Below are 22,054 nucleotides of genomic sequence, written 5' to 3'. Positions count from 1 at the left end.
GCAAACCTGTGAGCCTGAGTGAAAAATTTTGGTGCACCTACCACCACCACCACCTCCAGATGCAAGCAGATTTGTCTGAACTTGGTGTAATCTTGTAGTCTAAGCTCAAATGTACAAATTCACTTGAACAGGTTGTGCCTGAAAATTCAAAACAAATAACTAAAACACTGGTAATTGTTACCTTTAACGCGAAGCTCCAAAAGCATCAGCAAAAAAGATGAGGTCGTCGATAGGATCCATCTCAAATCCTGCTACTAAAGATCGTGCATAAGCCATTGCCTCTTCTTTCTAGAGCACAAATTTTTTAGATTGCAGGACATGCTTAAGATGATTGCTGTCATTAGCAAGACAAATAGTTGCTCCAGAAGAACTTATAGCTTTCATATTGCAATAGGATAAACAGAAAGATGATCTTACCTAGAATTTTCATCTTGCATAGCATTATCAGCTCCATATGAACTACCACTACACTGAATCATATAAAAAAACATAGGCAAAATTTTGTAAGCTTTCAGTTTTTTTACAATATTACATATGTAGTAATGTTTATATGCAACAATAATAAGAAGATACCTTTGTGGATCCATTTAATACAGCAGAGTTTTAATCTGAGCAAACTCTTGCTCTAACGAAACGAATCTCTCAAGAACTTCAGGCGTGCCAACAAAGGCATAATCATCCAAGTGATAGCTCTGAACAATGTCATTGTTCTGTAATATGATTTCCATAAATCCTCTGTATGCGCAATTAATTAAAGAAGTGTCAAATTCGCCATATATCTCCAACAGTAAGCCTGTCGAAATCATTTCGCATGCTAAGATAAGATCATCATATAAAATGTTTTATAGTAAAGGTAAACACAAACTTTCATAGTAAAGGTAAACACAAACGAAAAGAAGATGCCAAATATTTAACATTTCTTGGCCCCTATTTAGTGGTTAAATTATAAAAATGAATTGGAAACAAAAAACATTAACGGATCCCAAACCGAATTAGCTGTGAACTAAAAATTAACATATGTCACTCAACTGAGCTATAAACTTCGAAAAACACGAATTACAAAACCAATTTTCTGAAAAATCAAATTGATGCAAAGAATCGATATAACACAAAACGACATATACACATATTATGATTAAAAAAAGGGGGGGGGGAGAAAAGAAAAGGCGAGTGTAATAGTACCTTTCTTCAGGCTGAAGCTTGATTAGCCTATATAATAGAAGAGAGCGATTAGATAATCTAGTTACAGAAAAATATATAAATATGTGTTTCTGCATTCACGGAGAGAATTGGTACCTTTGCCTGAAGAACTTGAAGTCAGTACCTCTCATTTCTAGCCTTCACAAATATGTAGCCGAAGTAGTAATTTCAGTAATGATTAATAAATAATGAGACCTTTCGATTTCTGCAGGGCACCCTCTTTGAGTTCTCTTTTCTCTGCCGTCTTCATCCTTTAAAATTTTTTGAGCTTCATCTTGTGTAGTGTCTGATCCTCCGAAGTTTGGCAGGAAAAATGGGAGGTTAGTCCTCCACTCAACTCTTAGTCCCTACCCAATTGAAAAAAAGTGCAAGTCTAAATTTTAAATTAGAAAGTACACATTTAACTAAAAAAAAATTATTTCTTATGAAAATAGAGCTTTCCCACAGCACACTCGCTTACAGAAATATTCAAAGGTCTAATAAAGGACCAAAAAATTGTTTATAGTTAAATTCATAATGCAACACCAACAATAACCGTCCCATTCAAAATCCTTTAAAAGCATTGAATTTTACAGAAGAATCATACAATCATGGTCAATACAAAAAACACAATTCCATACAAACATATACCTTATTAGCAAAATGGAAGATTTGTTTTGGACGACACATTTCAAATTGTTTTGGACGACACATAGAGTTGTTTTTGACACTGGTGGCATTCGAGAAATGCATTTTTAGCACCTACTACATTAGATAAGCTGCCAAAGTACAAAGTCCTACAGTAACATGATGAAACCCTGGACTCACCAGAACAAACTGAGAAGACATGCCTAGTAATCACTGGAACAGTAGACAACTTTAAATCAATTAATGAATCTAGAACCATATAACTGAAAAGAAAGAAAATCTTAGCAAGATCATACTTGAGTTTAAATAGGAAAAAAACCCGAAAATAAACAGTGAACAGATTTGGCAAGAGATAATACTTTACATAATACTTGCGCACTTGAGCTGTTTTCAAATACATCATCAAACAGACCTGATCATTATCATCTACAGGTTCTGAAGGGGACTTCTTGGTGTCGGACGGCTTATCAGCCCCACAATTCTGTCTATTGCACTTTGTCCTAAAAGGATAATTGATATTGTTGCATTTCTCACACTTCCAGCTCCCCTCTGCATCTCAGTTTCTGTAAGATAATAGATTTTTATAAGATATAGTTGAAACATGAAATATATTATGATTTTTCTTAGAGGGGATAGAAAAAACATTATATGGACATCTGATAGTTAAATTCAGTACTGCACATGGGGGTTCTGCCTATGTGTATGTGTGTGTTAATGAGGGAGGGGAAGATAATAAATTGCTAGATAGAATATCATTTTAAGTAGAACAATACAGGGATAATGCCATCTGAAATTCGCAGCTTAGTCAGTTCAGTAGCAGTTATTTTAAGCTTCTCAGCCGCCTGCAAATAAAGGAAGTAAAAAAAAAATCTTCCGCAAATTAAACCAGCAAGCCAAGATCTCAAAGTTAAAAATAAAGTTTCTACAACCTTCAGAGATACTTTGGCAGTCTTCCAGAGAATTGCTGTGCATGCTTCAGGACTGGAATGATATATACGAAGGCAACAAAGATTAATACATTAAACTGGTAGATATGTATATATTGGATCTGGAGGCATTCAAAGGAATAAAACAACCTTGTTCACTTGCTAAAACAGGGTACCACTAGTTAAAGTCTGCAAGATACTCTACACATTAATAAAACAAAAATCCCCCAAGTATATTTCTTGATAAGTCTGGATGAGTTCAAGATAAATAATTTTACTCCCTTTGCAATTTACATGAAGTTTTCCTTTTTACACGACTCAAATGCACCTTCACGAGGGTTCTTTGTGAATATGACATCTGCCTTATACTTTGATTAAATTATAAATTAAAATAGAAAGAACGCAATTTACTTGCACATTAATCTTCTTAAACAAACTTTCACTAATTTCTTATCATTAGAACAAACTACAATTCAGTCGAAATATACTGCTGCCTAAATTTGAACATATGACCATACCATATAGCAAATTTTCTCATAGAGCATCTACAATTGCATAAAATGTTTAGTCATTCACGATGTCAGGCGCAAAGAGCACATGGGTTTTAAGAGGCAGAAGGCAACAACACAAAGCTTATTAAAAGTGTCAATGCTAATCCTGATTATCTGATGTGAATGCTGAATTTTAAGGATAGTGATATTACCCAAGTATTGAAATTGTCATACTACATAAAACACTAGAAAGAGAATGTGCCATAAAACCAGAGGAAAACCTGAGAAAAGCACAACAGCAGAATGTAAATACAATAAAAAGGTTACAAAAGGAACTTAGAGGGATTTATTTGAAAATCTCATCCACTTTAGATGTGAATGATAAGATAGCTACAAAAACACTTACTAAAGCAAATGAATTTGGTCTAGAGAATAAATATCTAGAGGAAATGCTCCATCAAACCAAGAAAGAGGTTGGGTCAGTTCAGGGCCTTTATGAAGCAAAATTGCTTGAACTTTTAAAGCAAATACATTCCAAGACAAAACAAATGGAGCAGGTATAATTACAAAGTTTCTCTGCTATTACCAAAAACATGTTGAATTTTGGAGTGTTTCTGGCAAAGATTTCTCTTGTGTGCAGGCATCCAAGGGGGCTCATTGTTATAAGTAGAATATTAACCTAACATAACCAGAGTATCCAAACGCACCAGAACTAATTGAACTCCTGAAATTCAAACTAAGCTCACTCAAGTATGTTAATTTCCCCGGAACAACACTATTGGACGAATTACCATTCTGCCTACCTATTTCTGACACAACTTTGATGAAATGAATCCTTATAAGCAATTAAATTAGATAACAAAGAAAGCTAGTTATTTAGAACATAGAGAACTCATATTCATATATATATATATATATATATATATATATATGTACCCAGATGATACCTTCAGGTGTCTCCTTATCGAGAACCCTGAGTGCAACCACCTGGTATGTACTGTTCCTCTTCACATTCTGGTACATAGTAACCTCCGAATCCTCATCCACAGACGACGAACCTGAGCCCATTTTTAGATAGTGAAAGCATGAAAAAGTAGTGTATGTGCTGATATTTTTAATACATGGTTGTTCATGTATACTTAATAATAACCTGAGCCCATTTTTAGATAGCTGCACAGCCCCTGCACTGGTTAATATTCTCTGCAGTGAAATTATATAAAATCTAGATTATCATAAATCTCTCTAGAGGATATGATTCTGCTGCAGCTCACACCTTTAGCAGGGCATTAAGATCGTCGTGAGGATGTGTATTTTTCATTTCAAATTTGGCTGGCTCTTTCAGGTTTTTCTGGCCATTAAATCTACTCATTTTATCTTCTGAAGCATAGGGTGATACTTCAGGTTTCATATTTTTCTTCTGCTTTGGCTTCTCTGGCTCATAGCTAAACGGTGTAGAACTGCAGGCTAATGGAGGGAACCAACTAAACACTTAAAAATAGATAGATAAATGTAGATTATACCATGTTAGATGTAAAGGTGTAATACAGAAGCATTAGAAGTTTAAATATCTGAATCAACAGTACTTTGTTTACCAGAATCGATTGTACATTGCAACAATAATTATTTGAGCAGCTCTTAAGTGTATCTTGATAACAATTAAAACTCAAAAAACCAAGCTAATTTTAGGTCTAAGAAAATCCTAAGTGTGAATATGAGTAAGGTAATTTAGTTTACCTCTTTTAATTATTTCTTCGCTTCTTTGTATTTGTATTGTATGTCAAGCTACCAATCTCTCGCCGAACTACCTTTGCCTCTTCTCAGATGATTGCTGCATCTCTGTGCTCGTGCTCAAACTTTTAAGGTTCATTTTCATCGAAAGAAATTAAAAGGAAAATATGTGCTAGGTAAATACTTCACCTTTCGGTTCGACTTCAGTGACTGCGCCTACTGGCTCTGGTTCAATAACCACAACAACCGCATTTGATTGGAATACAGCTCCCAGCTTTGATGCCACTACTTTACAGCTTAAACCACTTAAAATACAATTGTCGTTTCTCATAGAAATTCTGATGACATAGGTGAACATAAGCATAGGAGCAGGACGATTAGATGGTTAAAAAGCAAACCTTCTTTTATTATACTGTCATCCATGGCCTTGTATTCCATGTATCCAAATTCAATGGATCACTTATTCCAATGGAACCACAATGGCCACTTTTTGATTCACAACCAGAAAGCAGTACAGGTCTCAGAACATATTTAACTTTTCCCTGCATGCAAGTAATAAAAGAGTTTATATTTACCACTTTTAAAGAATAAAACCTTTAACATAACTTCACCATATTCTTAGCAAGATGAAGAAGAAAACAGCCTATTAAGCTGACATATTTGTTGGGATTTCGGGGCAACAAACGCAGCGGATAATCGACGTAAAATCAAAATTTTCTGAAACCCTAACCCGAGGATCCATCTATAAAGTACGGCTGATCATGGAGATACGAAATAATACCTTGTTGAAGCTTTACGTTAGCGAAAGATGGAGGTCCGGAACGAGCAATCACCACGCAGCCCTCGGTCTAAGGATCGCGTCTCTAAGCAGTCCACACGAACGTCTGATCGCCAAAGATCACCGGAGCCGGTACTAGCCGAATGCAGCCTCTCTCTCTCTCTCTCTAGCCTCTCTTGATCTGGAGCTGCTAGGGTTTTAATAAAACGATCTTATGACACTTAACCCTAAAACAATACATCATTATGTATTTATAGGGAAGAGAGATAGATGGGCCAAACCCTAATCGGATTTGGGCTTCTCCAAACCTAATCCGATTTTGGTTTTAATATTAAATTCGAAATTCTAATGACTTAATTAAGACCGGCTCAATTAAATAATTTATTTCGAATTAATCATTTAATTTAAATTCAGAATTTAAATTAAAACTCCTTTAAACGTTCAAAGTGTGTGACCCTTTAGGTTATTATTACGTTGGCAATAATTTTAATATCCAATAATAAAATTATAAACAATGAGCGGCATCTAGTAATACATCATTGCTACCCAAGTAATAATAATAATTGGTGATTCAATTAAACCTTTTGTGAATAATGTACAATGTAATATAATCCCTTTAACCTTATATTATAGATCAGACTCAAGGCATGTATTGTGTCATCCTCTTCATCGTCTAATCCGAATTTCCTTGATCAATGAGTAGACTATTAAACAAATCAATATTTGAGCACGGCCATGCATTTTATAGTCTCACTCAATCAAGAGGCCAATAATATCACTCCTAAAATAGGAGGGTTAAATCCTTTCTAGATCATTCATATTTCTCATACGATTCATAATATACCCAATGTACATTTCATCATCACCCGGTCAAAGGTAACTTTTAGTGCAACCAAAGTATATTAATTCTCATATAGAAATATAATGATATCAAGTCAGAGGATCATTACATCATTATCACAGTGAGAATTTCCAATGACACTTATTAACATGTAAAATCTCACGGTGGGTCATTCCAGTGCCATGTGTCGATACATGCACTTATGTTCTTGACTTTAGCATTACTATACCTATGATCAATGAGATGTGATCATCAGTCAACAAACATACTAGTCTTAATGCATCATTATTGTCCCTTAACAATAATACTCGACTAGGGACATTTAGGAATATGATATTATTCTCATAATCTCATTTCTAAGTCACGTACTTAGAGATATAGAATTACATATAATATTCCAAGGATATTTATTATGCTTTCAATTTATTACGCAGTAAATAAAGACACAATAAATATTTATTCAATAATCAATATAACATAATCCATAAATGTCAACGATAGAACACAATAGTATTGTCTCTAGGACACCAATACTAACAATATCTCACTTGTACTAGAGCCAATCTCTGATGTATCTAATACCCATGGAACTAGTATGACCTTCGTGCTTCTGCTGCGACAAAGCCTTGGTCAGTGGATCTGCAATGTTATCATCTGTATGCACTTTACATATATGTATATCCCCTCGAGTGTTAATCTCTCGGAGTAGGTGGTATCGTCTGAGTATATGCTTGGTGCGGGAATGAGATCGGGGTTCCTTAGCCTGTGAAATGGCTCCATTATTGTCACAATACAAATCTATCGGATCTGATACTGAAGGAACCACATCAAGTCCTGTAAGAAATTTCCTGATCTAAACAGCTTCCTTGGCTGCTTCACAAGCAGCTATATACTCAGCCTCCATTGTAGAATCGGCAACCGTCTCTTGCTTTGAACTTTTCCAACTAACAGCACCTCCATTTAGACAAAATACAAAGCCAGACTGAGAGATCGAATCATCTTTGTCTGTTTGGAAACTAGCATCTGTGTAACCTTTTACAACTAGTTTCTCTTCTCCTCCATATACCAAGAATTGATCTTTAGTCCTCTTTAGGTACTTAAGAATATTCTTGACTGCCGTCCAGTGACCTTCACCTGGATTAGACTGGTATCTACTCGTCATGCTCAAGGCATACGAGACATCAGGACGAGTACATATCATTGCATACATTATGGAACCAATTGCCGAAGCATATGGAACTTTGCTCATACAGTCCTTATCATCCAATGATTTCGGACTGTTTTCTTTCGAGATCAATATCCCGTGAGACATTGGGACATATCCCCTTTTTGCCTCTTGCATCCCAAATCGATGCAATACCTTATCAATGTATGTACTCTGACTTAGGCCGATTAGTCTTCTTGGTCTATCTCTATAGATCCTGATCCCTAATATATAGGTCGCATCGCCCAAGTCTTTGATCGAGAAATTTTTGCTCAACCAAGTCTTAACAGCCTGTAAAGAAGGTATGTCATTCCCCATTAGTAATATGTCATCCACATATAGCACTAGGAATGCCACATGGCTCCCACTCACTTTCTTGTAAACACAAGGCTCATCTTCATTTTGAATGAAGCCAAACTCTTTGACTGTTTCATCAAAACGAATATTCCATCTCCTTGAGGCTTGCTTCAATCCGTATATAGATCGTCGCAACTTACAAACCATTTTGAGAAATCTCGGATCGACAAAACCTTCAGGTTGTGTCATATACACATCCTCTTCTAGGCTTCCATTCAAGAAGGCAGTTTTGACATCCATCTGCCAGATTTCATAGTCATAGTAAGCAGCTATTACAAGCAAAATCCTGATGGATTTGACCATAGCAACTGGTGAGAAGGTTTCATCATAGTCAATACCATGAATCTGTCTGAAACCTTTTGCAACTAGTCGTGCCTTATAGGTCTGAACATTTCCATCCATGTCGGTTTTCTTTTTGAAAACCCATTTACACTCAATAGGTTTAACTCCCTCGGGTAAATCAACCAAAGTCCATACTTGGTTTTCATACATGGAATCCATCTCAGATTTCATGGCATCAAGCCATCTCTTGGAATCTGCAGTGTTCTTAGCATCTTTGTAGGTTAGAGGCTCATCATTATCCATAAGCATCACATCACCAGTTTGAGTCAAGAGAAAACCATAATATCTCTCTGGCTCATGGCGAACCCTACTAGATCTACGAACAACCTGTGTTTCCGGAACAGGATTACTCTCAATATTTTGATGTACATCCTGCTCAGGTTCCTGCTCTGGTTCAATGTTATCATGTGGTTCTCGAACTTCATCGAGATCTATTATCCTCCCACTGTTTTTCTTAGAAAGCGTCTCTCTTTCAAGGAACACAGCGGTTCGAGCAACAAACACTTTGTTCTCAGAAGGATTATAGAATGAATAACCTCTTGTTTCAATTGGGTATCCCACAAAATTACATTTATCAGACTTAGGTCCTAGCTTGTCAGAATTTTGACGTTTCACAAACGCCTCACATCCCCAAATTTTCATAAATGACATGCTATGACGTTTCTCAGTCCATATCTCATATGGAGTGTTCTGGATCGTTTTAGTAGGAACTCGGTTAAGTGTATAGGCAGCCGTCTCTAGGGCATAGCCCCAAAAACTAATTGGAAGATCTGCATGACTCATCATTGATCGCACCATGTCCAACAAGGTACGATTTCTCCTCTCGGAAACTCCATTCCATTGTGGTGTTCCAGGAGGAGTAAGTTGTGATACAATACCACACTCTTTTAAGAAATTCTTAAATTCTTGGCTTAAGTATTCACCTCCACGATCTGATCGTAGAGTCTTAATACTTTTGGTAGTTTGCTTTTCTACTTCAGCTTTGTACTCTTTGAACTTTTCAAAAGAATCGGATTTATTCTTCATAAGATACACATATCCATATCTACTGAAATCATCAGTAAATGTTATGAAGTAGTAAAAGCCACCTCTTGCCATAGTTCGCATTGGACCACATACATCACTATGTATTAGTTCCAATCTCTCAGTGGCCCTCTCACCTTGTCCTGTGAAAGGTGCTTTAGTCATTTTTCCAATGAGACATGGTTCGCATGCTTCGTATGATTCAAAATCAAACTTATCCAAGTATCCATCCTTATGTAACTTGGAAATGCGCTTCTCATTTATATGGCCTAAACGACAGTGCCAGAGGTATGTTTTATTTGAGTCATCAGTTTTAAGACGTTTATTATTCACATTATAGATGGGAGTATCCAAGTCAAGAACATATAAACCGTTAAATAAACGTGCAACCCCATAGGTAACATCATTCAAAGAAAAGGAACAACTATTGTTCTGAATTGAAAAAGCAAAACCTTTCTTGTCCAAACAAGAAACTGAAATAATGTTTCTGCAAATTGCAGGCACGTAAAAACAATTCTCAAGTTCTAAAATAAGCCCAGTGGGCAACGATAAATGATAAGTCCCTACAGCTATAGCAGCAACTTTTGCTCCATTGCCAACTCGTAGGTCGACTTCTCCCTTTGCCAACGTCCTACTGTAACATCTGGGATTATCCGTGTAATTATTTGAATGATTAATGAATATTATATGAATATTATGTGAATTTCTGTGAATTAATTAGTTCCTGTTCTATTAATTTAGTTATGTATTTCTGATTAAATTTGAGGAATACCAATTTTTATATGCTCAATACAAAATATAGTTTATTTAGATATTTTCATATCGATTTATGCATTGTCGTATGATTTTATATTTGATTTATGGATTTAATTACGTATATTATATTTAATTATTAATTATTTTGATTTTACGAAAACTGTCAACCTGTAACGGTACCGAGATTTTACTTCCCGAAAATTTCAACAAAATTCACCTTTAGCCTAATTTGAATATTCCGGACACTTTTCATGTTTTGACTTTTTCGATCCGGAGTACGGTTTGTTCCGGAGCCGGTCCGGCGGAGTTTTTCGGTATTTTAAATTATCGATAATTATCTGGTTGTCTCGATAAACGTGAAACTAGATATTTTGATTATTATATTCATCCTTATCTTATAATAATTGCAATGGGACCCGCATACTAATGACTAATTAAAAAGCCCCGTTTTGATAGTTATCTCGAAAACCGGTACCGATTGAACCTGTTTTATTAATATAAAGCTATTAAACATTGTATTTTCGTGTCATATGTGATCCAAAGGGGTATTAATTTTCATAACTATAAATAGCCTTAACCGCACTTTATTTCATTTGGGGAAATCATAATCTCAGTTAAACACGGGTTTATCGAGAGAGTGTTCTTCGTGTTCTTGAGATTCAAACGAAGATTTGGAAGCGTTATCGGACTCAGATTTCAGTGTTCAAGTATCCAAATCGAAGGTTTTGAGGAGTAGAAGCTGATTTTGTTATTAAAAACATCAAGAGATTCGCAGGTGAGGAGAGATTTAAGGTTTTTAATTCGAAATAATTAAGATTAAATTAGGACTTTTTGATTTTGGAGTTGTTTATGTGATTTCTTGATTGTATGTTGTAGAGGACTGAATTGTGATCATTTTGGTATATCATATGCGTGGTTTGGAGTTCAATAACATAGTTAAAAGTGGGTTTGATTTTTCTGTGTTCAAGAACTAGGGTTCTTCGTAGCTTTGAATGATTCTAATTGAAGTTTGGGCGTTTCTTAATTGTTAATTGTATGCTTAATTGGTTTATATGGGTGGATTGGTCGTGAGGAGAGGAACTCAACCATGTGATTGGAATTGACGGACGACCTCGGAATCGGTCGCCGTGTTCTGAAGAACAACTCGTCGGCGGCGAGTTTGTTCGGTCTTTTTCCGGCCGATTCCGGCCTTTTCTGATGAATCTGATTGCATGGATGAGTTGTGGAGGTTGAGTACTCTATATCTGCACTTTATGGAAGCCGTTGGTGGCCGGAATCGCCACCTCCGGCGAAGCCAGGGCGGCGGCTGCAAAACTTGCAGTTTGCCCCCTGAACTTTTGGAGGTGGTGAAGTCTAGCCACCCAAGTTCCAATTCTGTCATTTTGACCCCTGAAGTTTTGAATTGTTGCAGCTGGCACCCTGCGACAAAAGTTTTAAAACTTTACAAAATAAACCTTTTCAATTTATTTTCAAAAATCATTTTCAAATTATTTTTTTTATTTCAAAAATAGTTTTTAATTATTTATTAATTCAAAAAATAAATCTGATTTAATTTATTAATTATTTTTAATTAATAATTAATTATTATAATTGGTCAATTAATTTAAATATTAATTGATTAATTGTTTTAATTAATTATTAATTAATTTTAATTGATTTATTAATTAGATTTAATTATTTTAAATGATTTTAAAATTCCGAAAAATAGTTTCGAGCTTTGAAATATTATTCTAAAATATGTTTGAAGCTCGTTAATTGATTTCAAATGATTTCGGATTTGATTTCGAGTATCCAAAATTGATTAATTATTTATAAAATGATTCTTTGACCCGTTTTAATTCCGAAAAATGTTTCAAAATCCATATCAAATGCCAGAAAACTCCTTTTGACTTCAAACCTTCTTTGAAAAATAAATTTTATTGAATATCTTATTTGATATGTGTTATATGATATCTGATGGGTGTGTTACATGCCTATGCGAACCTTATATGATTGTTTTTGACATATCTTTTAATCCGTAAGTCGGATTTAAATGAAACGAAGGGTAGTTAGGAACTCGTTACGAAGGTGTGATGATAATAATAGTATGAGATTATATATTGATAGATGATTGTTGTGATTAGCAGAACAAATGAGGTGTAGAAAGGAAAAGCAAGTGGCGATAGAGTAGTATAGCGAGCAAGTGTAATTGAAACTTGAGATCAGCTATATAAGGCAAGTTCCTTGATACTTTCCTTCAATTATATACTGTATCTGTTGTAATTATTTAGTGAGCTTTCTGATTAAGCCCGGTGACCTATTGAATTATAGCATGGATTATTTATCCTATTGATTCTTGAACCTTCAACCAGATTTCTTGAATTATATTATGGATTACTTATTTTATTAATTCTTGAGCCTTTGACCTGATTCTTTGATACCTGCTACGAAACCTATTTCAATTGTAAACCTTCAATTTTTAAAACTTCTAAATGATTACTATAAGAACCTAATTTCATATCTAAAACATACCCTCGATACCTCAACCAGTTATCAATCACCCATCTTTCAGACCTTAACCAGTTAATCAACCCCAAATAACGTTTGTTATGATATATACCTTACAGTTGATTGAGACTTTCCATAAACTCCAGTTTCTTGATCTTAAAAGCATTTATTTATACTTGAATTCTTTTTGTGAACCTAGAAACCTTCTTCATAAAAACACTAAACTTTGATATGCCTTGCCATCCTATAAGGCAATGTCTGATTCTTTGCTAAACCATGAAGATATTTCTTAGTCCTTCTTTGAGATCCATCTGAGACACTTTGAATAGTAGTCTGTTTCTGCTTCAAAATTTATTTATGATGTTGATGTTTCTATTTTATTGAATAATATTGTTGATTATCTTGATTGTGATAGAATTGGATAGTTTTCTAAACTTGGACCAAATGAGTGGTCAGACCAGATGAGTGGTCGCTTTAGGCCAATGTGTGCCTTGGATCCAGTAAACGAGCATGGTGGGACCTGCTCGGGGTTAGTGTCTGACTGATCAGCAGCCTAACCTTTGATTTTTTAAAAATAAATTTAATATCCAATTCTAATTGATACTCTAAAAACAAATCTTGATATTGAAATTGATTCCATTAGACACTGGTTCCCTTCAGCTTTTGATTAATATTTTAAATGGATATTGTTATACTTGCTGAGCTTGTTAGCTCACTCTTGCGATACTTTATGTTCTTTCCAGTGAAGGCAGAGAAAGTTGGTAACGATGACCCTCAGGCTAGTGGTAAGGCCAGGATTCCAGGCTAAGAGATGGAGAGAGCTATCAGCAGCAATTGGCTTTATATATATGTACTAGTTTGAATAACAAGACACAAATGAGGTGTAAGCTTGTAAGAATTAAGTTTATATTTTGGGATTTGGGTTTGTAATAATTAAAGTTATGTTGTGGCTTGTTTTATACTTTAACCTGTTGCGATCCATGGACAATTAAGGGTCACTGCATATATTATATTAATTACAGGTTTATGTTATGGTGTGGACCCCAAACTTCTGACCCGGGTTTGGAGGGCGCCACACCTACTTCCCTGTAGCTCCTGCACATTTATACAAATGTGAGAACCACATCCAGTATCTAATACCCAAGATGTTGAAGTAGACAAATTGACTTCTATAACATAAATACCTGAATCAGAAGCGGCAGCAGCCTTCTTCTTCTTCAGATCCTCCAAATAAGCATGACAGTTCATCTTCCAATGACCTGGTTTCTTGCAATAGTGACAATCACCCTCCTTCTGAACACCACCTTTCGGCTTCAAGGCCTTAGTTGGACCAGGTTTCGGATTGGCATTAGAATTAGATCCCATCTTCTTCTTGCCTTTCCATTTACCCTTTCCTTTGGCCTTCCCCTTATTCACCATCAATATGGGAGTAGGGGACGCCTTCTAAATGTTGGTTTCAGTAGTTTTCAACATTGCCAACAATTCGGCGGGGTTCTTGTTTATCTCATTCATATTGTAATTCATTACAAACTGAGAATAGTTATTGTTTAGAGATTGCAAGATCAGATCAATTTGGTGCTCAGGACCAATCGGGGCACCCAATTTTTCAAGATAATCAATATACCCTATCATCTTCAGAACATGCGGTCCTACCGGATCACGTTCACCCTGCTTACAAGCATTCAAAGATTTGAAAGTATCAAACCTCTCCTGACGAGCCTGGCCCTCAAACATAAGCTTAAGGTGCTCAATCATATCATAAGAATCCATATTCTCATGTTGTTTCTGAAGTTCAACACTCATGGTCGCTAACATGAGACATTGAACATCCGTGTCATCATCGATATGCTTCTGATAAGCAGTATGCTGAGCACGGGTTGATCCTTCAGCGAGAGGTGTAGGGCGAGGAATATCTATGACATAGAGCTTGCGCTCTTGTTTGAGGACAATCCTCAAATTCCTTTGCCAGTCAAGGAAGTTGGTTCCTGTCAGCTTGTCCTTCTCAAGGACTGATCGTACAGAGAAGTTGTTTGAATTATTTGCCATTGGATATCTACAATATTTCAAATGCATAAGATAAATTAGTCTACATATGTTTATTAAATTATGTTCAAGTGATTATAAATATATATTCAAAATATATATCTCCCACTATTTTGTTCAAATCAATAGCCCTAACTATTAATTCGGAAAGCATTTCTGCAAATCTTTCTAGTGAGCCAAGATCCATATTTCATCCATGTTTTAAGTTAGCGTGGGCTAATACTCTCAAAACATGACTATTTAGGTAGACAACATTTGTCAATTATATCAAATATAACTCTTGGATAGTTTGGCGGAGCAACCCTTTGCACATATTTATGTAATAAATCTCACCAAACTCCATGCCTCTAAACCCACAATCCTATTGTGATGGTTTAGTTAAGTTAGACCCAATAATTCAATAACTAAGTACATTTACTTATCACGTCTTCCCATGATTGATTAAAGCACTTTGCTTTGGCAAACCTACTTCTTTCAATCTAGATCTTGACGAGTATTAATCATTGGAAGGCATCTGATTAACTTAATATTTTAATTAGGGATTTTATTAAAACGACCATGATCCTGTCATAAAGAGATCCTCAATTTTTCCTTGAATCAAATATTTCAAATCAATACTCTTTGATTGGTTGAAAACCCGACCTGAGGTGTTGGCACAACGGCTATACTTAAAAACCCCAAATCCGACGGAATCTTCCTCTCATTGAATATCGAAAATCCATAATTAATTCTGTGTTTCATAAACACGAGAATCTCATGATCGTTGTATTCCTTTTTAAAATCTTGAGTCGTTACAGATTTTATCTTGTTTAAACAAGCATGGCATGGGTGTCGTATCGAATACATACATCTTAATCTAATTAAGCATGCATCTCTATAACTACGCATACATATCATCATCTCATGCATCATATATGTAAAGTGCAGTATGTAAACGTGCATGGTTATGGCCTTTATCCTATATGATTCTTTCAAGCTAATGAAAGAATCTAGGTCAATCTATGGTGAAGATGTATAACTATTACAAGTCTTCATGCTCCTTGATTGCCCCTCCTTGTGGATCATCCTTCAATCTTCAAGTACATTACAATGAATAATTGAATATAACCTATTCTAATGTACTTACATGAGAAAACTCGAGTTACATTCGAGATTAAAATTACAAGAATAAATATCACGACATGCAAGTCGTATTTATACAACCAAAACCAAAAACATTAAACTAGGGGTCCTTAAGGCCATAACCAGCACCATGCTCAAGTAAACAAACAAGAACACATAACCATACAAAGCGGGGGTCCGGGGGCGGCAGCCCCTTTGCCTCTTCTCAGATGATTGCTGCATCTCTGTGTTCGTGCTCAAACTTTTAAGGTTCATTTTCATCGAAAGAAATTAAAAGGAAAATATGTGCTAGGTAAATACTTCACCTTTCGGTTCGACTTCAGTGACTGCGCCTACTGGCTCTGGTTCAATAACCACAACAACCGCATTTGATTGGAATACAGCTCCCAGCTTTGATGCCACTACTTTACAGCTTAAACCACTTAAAATACAATTGTCGTTTCTCATAGAAATTCTGATGACATAGGTGAACATAAGCATAGGAGCAGGACGATTAGATGGTTAAAAAGCAAACCTTCTTTTATTATACTGTCATCCATGGCCTTGTATTCCATGTATCCAAATTCAATGGATCACTTATTCCAATGGAACCACAATGGCCACTTTTTGATTCACAACCAGAAAGCAGTACAGGTCTCAGAACATATTTAACTTTCCCCTGCATGCAAGTAATAAAAGAGTTTATATTTACCACTTTTAAAGAATAAAACCTTTAACATAACTTCACCATATTCTTAGCAAGATGAAGAAGAAAACAGCCTATTAAGCTGACATATTTGTTGGGATTTCGGGGCAACAAACGCAGCGGATAATCGACGTAAAACAAAATTTTCTGAAACGCTAACCCGAGGATCCATCTATAAAGTACGGCTGATCATGGAGATACGAAATAATACCTTGTTGAAGCTTTACGTTAGCGAAAGATGGAGGTCCGGAACGAGCAATCACCACGCAGCCCTCGGTCTAAGGATCGCGTCTCTAAGCAGTCCACACGAACGTCTGATCGCCAAAGATCACCGGAGCCGGTACTAGCCGAATGCAGCCTCTCTCTCTCTCTCTCTAGCCTCTCTTGATCTGGAGCTGCTAGGGTTTTAATAAAACGATCTTATGACACTTAACCCTAAAACAATACATCATTATGTATTTATAGGGAAGAGAGATAGATGGGCCAAACCCTAATCGGATTTGGGCTTCTCCAAACCTAATCCGATTTTGGTTTTAATATTAAATTCGAAATTCTAATGACTTAATTAAGACCGGCTCAATTAAATAATTTATTTCGAATTAATCATTTAATTTAAATTCAGAATTTAAATTAAAACTCCTTTAAACGTTCAAAGTGTGTGACCCTTTAGGTTATTATTACGTTGGCAATAATTTTAATATCCAATAATAAAATTATAAACAATGAGCGGCATCTGGTAATACATCATTGCTACCCAAGTAATAATAATAATTGGTGATTCAATTAAACCTTTTGTGAATAATGTACAATGTAATATAATCCCTTTAACCTTATATTATAGATCAGACTCAAGGCATGTATTGTGTCATCCTCTTCATCGTCTAATCCGAATTTCCTTGATCAATGAGTAGACTATTAAACAAATCAATATTTGAGCACGGACATGCATTTTATAGTCTCACTCAATCAAGAGGCCAATAATATCACTCCTAAAATAGGAGGGTTAAATCCTTTCTAGATCATTCATATTTCTCATACGATTCATAATATACCCAATGTACATTTCATCATCACCCGGTCAAAGGTAACTTTTAGTGCAACCAAAGTATATTAATTCTCATATAGAAATATAATGATATCAAGTCAGAGGATCATTACATCATTATCACAGTGAGAATTTCCAATGACACTTATTAACATGTAAAATCTCACGGTGGGTCATTCCAGTGCCATGTGTCGATACATGCACTTATGTTCTTGACTTTAGCATCACTATACCTATGATCAATGAGATGTGATCATCAGTCAACAAACATACTAGTCTTAATGCATCATTATTGTCCCTTAACAATAATACTCGACTAGGGACATTTAGGAATATGATATTATTCTCATAATCTCATTTCTAAGTCACGTACTTAGAGATATAGAATTACATATAATATTCCAAGGACATTTATTATGCTTTCAATTTATTACGCAGTAAATAAAGACACAATAAATATTTATTCAATAATCAATATAACATAATCCTTAAATGTCAACGATAGAACACAATAGTATTGTCTCTAGGACACCAATACTAACAATATTGTGGTGATTATGCAACATCAAAGAACACATATATAGATGACTCGGCATTGACACACTTAGTAGGGAAAAATCCCAAAAAGTATGTATCTCAATATAAGAAAAGTCTGAATAAATGCACTTCTTTTTTCAACACCTTTTAGTGGAGTACATAAGGAACATTTCTTCAAGGAGAGCGGGTAAAAAATTTTGAAACTTAAAAATCAAGAGGTCCTCCCAATAATCCAAACTAAATCCAATGAATGTCCAGATAGTGAAGGATTATTCCATTCTGTCATGAATACAAAAAATCTTCAAAAAAGGGAACTACGAGAGAGAGCCAACGCAAAATCCAGGTGTTATAAGATATTTAAATATAGTGATGCATTCCAAAAGCTTTCAAAGGACAAGAATATACTACACTGTCAGTAATCAGTATAGCCTTGGTGATGAACTTCAACATGAGCTAGTACAAAATTTAAGAACCAAAAAACTTGCTGAGAAACATCTGACCTTACACTTACCTTACACCAGTCTACTAAAAGATACTGCCTATAAATATTGCTCTTTTTGCAAATCAACATAAATTTATATTATCTATTTAGATTTGTATAATGAAAGAATATAACATATAAAAGCAACTGCTACGTTTGATTGTATTCACTTTTATATTATTGTTCTTTCTGAATTATAAAGATAAAAGAGCAACAAGAATTGAGGCTCTTTAATAAGTAAGATCACTTATAAAATATTGAATAATTGAGTATCAAACCTCTTTGACTGCTTCCACCAAAGTCACATGGAATTCCCTAAAGCAATGAGTCCCGAGATCTCCATATAAAATGGCAACTGGACCCCCAAAATTTGAATCAAAATGTACATGATCAAAGTTATTTAATCATTTGCACAGATTTTACAATTCTCACTGCCTAGATAATTTCTAGAGCAGAACTCACGAGTTGCTAGGTTTACGAAGCCATTGAGGTAACTCCACCACATCAAAAAACACTGGATCTGGAGCTGCTAGGGTTTTAATAAAACGATCTTATGACACTTAACCCTAAAACAATACATCATTATGTATTTATAGGGAAGAGAGATAGATGGGCCAAACCCTAATCGGATTTGGGCTTCTCCAAACCTAATCCGATTTTGGTTTTAATATTAAATTCGAAATTCTAATGACTTAATTAAGACTGGCTCAATTAAATAATTTATTTCGAATTAATCATTTAATTTAAATTCAGAATTTAAATTAAAACTCCTTTAAACGTTCAATGTGTGTGACCCTTTAGGTTATTATTACGTTGGCAATAATTTTAATATCCAATAATAAAATTATAAACAATAAGCGGCATCTAGTAATACATCATTGCTACCCAAATAATAATAATAATTGGTGATTCAATTAAACCTTTTGTGAATAATGTACAATGTAATATAATCCCTTTAACCTTATATTATAGATCAGACTCAAGGCATGTATTGTGTCATCCTCTTCATCGTCTAATCCGAATTTCCTTGATCAATGAGTAGACTATTAAACAAATCAATATTTGAGCACGGCCATGCATTTTATAGTCTCACTCAATCAAGAGGCCAATAATATCACTCCTAAAATAGGAGGGTTAAATCCTTTCTAGATCATTCATATTTCTCATACGATTCATAATATACCCAATGTACATTTCATCATCACCCGGTCAAAGGTAACTTTTAGTGCAACCAAAGTATATTAATTCTCATATAGAAATATAATGATATCAAGTCAGAGGATCATTACATCATTATCACAGTGAGAATTTCCAATGACACTTATTAACATGTAAAATCTCACGGTGGGTCATTCCAGTGCCATGTGTCGATACATGCACTTATGTTCTTGACTTTAGCATCACTATACCTATGATCAATGAGATGTGATCATCAGTCAACAAACATACTAGTCTTAATGCATCATTATTGTCCCTTAACAATAATACTCGACTAGGGACATTTAGGAATATGATATTATTCTCATAATCTCATTTCTAAGTCACGTACTTAGAGATATAGAATTACATATAATATTCCAAGGACATTTATTATGCTTTCAATTTATTACGCAGTAAATAAAGACACAATAAATATTTATTCAATAATCAATATAACATAATCCTTAAATGTCAACGATAGAACACAATAGTATTGTCTCTAGGACACCAATACTAACAATATTGTGGTGATTATGCAACATCAAAGCACACATATATAGATGACTCGGCATTGACACACTTAGTAGGGAAAAATCCCAAAAAGTATGTATCTCAATATAAGAAAAGTCTGAATAAATGCACTTCTTTTTTCAACACCTTTTAGTGGAGTACATAAGGAACATTTCTTCAAGGAGAGCGGGTAAAAAATTTTGAAACTTAAAAATCAAGAGGTCCTCCCAATAATCCAAACTAAATCCAATGAATGTCCAGATAGTGAAGGATTATTCCATTCAGTCATGAATACAAAAAATCTTCAAAAAAGGGAACTACCAGAGAGAGCCAACGCAAAATCCAGGTGTTATAAGATATTTAAATATAGTGATGCATTCCAAAAGCTTTCAAAGGACAAGAATATACTACACTGTCAGTAATCAGTATAGCCTTGGTGATGAACTTCAACATGAGCTAGTACAAAATTTAAGAACCAAAAAACTTGCTGAGAAACATCTGACCTTACACTTACCTTACACCAGTCTACTAAAAGATACTGCCTATAAATATTGCTCTTTTTGCAAATCAACATAAATTTATATTATCTATTTAGATTTGTATAATGAAAGAATATAACATATAAAAGCAACTGCTACGTTTGATTGTATTCACTTTTATATTATTGTTCTTTCTGAATTATAAAGATAAAAGAGCAACAAGAATTGAGGCTCTTTAATAAGTAAGATCACTTATAAAATATTGAATAATTGAGTATCAAACCTCTTTGACTGCTTCCACCAAAGTCACATGGAATTCCCTAAAGCAATGAGTCCCGAGATCTCCATATAAAATGGCAACTGGACCCCCAAAATTTGAATCAAAATGTACATGATCAAAGTTATTTAATCATTTGCACAGATTTTACAATTCTCACTGCCTAGATAATTTCTAGAGCAGAACTCACGAGTTGCTAGGTTTACGAAGCCATTGAGGTAACTCCACCACAACAAAAAACACTGCCCCACCAGTGTCCACCCAACAACATTTTCCACCTGGACTTCTCAGGTTCACACCTGAGAGCAAAGTATCTACCTTTTTGGTTTGCTTCTTATGTCCATCGGGAGAGTTGTAGCTAACATGATCATCTAGCGGGAAAGAGGCAAGAGATTCCTCAGCCAAGTGCTGATAAACAACTAATCTAGAAGATGTTGAACGAAGAGTGAGAGTAAATTCAAAAATTGATGCTAAATGATTAACAGTGGTTTGGCACTGTTTACTATTTTCTCTAAGCAATCAAATAAATACTCCCCCCCCCCCTCTCAGCTACATTTTAATTATCCGAAGCCAAAATACTTAAAAGTTAGTTCTTTTTTATTCAAGGTACTCATAATCGATAACCAAAACGGAGAAAATCAACTCCAAATTAGATTACAATAATCAAGAAAATCAAGAATAAACACCTAAAATAGCTTATGTAATCAAGCAACAAAAAAAACAAGAATGAATGCATAATGCATAAAAAGGAGATTAAAAAAGTACCCAGTTTCCAAAAGCAAAGGAGTGCCAGACCATTTGGCCTTAAGAGCAACTTGTACATTTTTAGGTCTTCGAGTTTGTGCAGAAACACGAGAAGAAGATACACAAAATAACAGTATAATAACAATAAGTGTTACAAACCTAGATCTAAAA

General features: G+C 34.9%; 1 long non-coding RNA gene across 1 annotated transcript; it reads right to left on the bottom strand.

The window, feature by feature from the left end:
* Window positions 1–4,952: 4,952 nt before the first annotated feature.
* LOC135151627 (uncharacterized) lies at window positions 4,953–5,412 on the bottom strand. The gene is made up of 3 exons (XR_010290352.1): window positions 5,371–5,412; window positions 5,162–5,310; window positions 4,953–5,080 (listed from the first exon to the last, which is right to left on the bottom strand). It is a non-coding gene; the product is annotated as an uncharacterized LOC135151627 (long non-coding RNA).
* Between the last annotated feature and the right edge of the window lie 16,642 nt (window positions 5,413–22,054).

This window comes from Daucus carota, chromosome 3, assembly GCF_001625215.2.
Source record: "Daucus carota subsp. sativus chromosome 3, DH1 v3.0, whole genome shotgun sequence".
Lineage (NCBI taxonomy): Eukaryota > Viridiplantae > Streptophyta > Magnoliopsida > Apiales > Apiaceae > Daucus > Daucus carota.
Note: the sequence above shows the minus strand (reverse complement) of the source record. Positions and strands in the feature narration are given on the sequence as shown.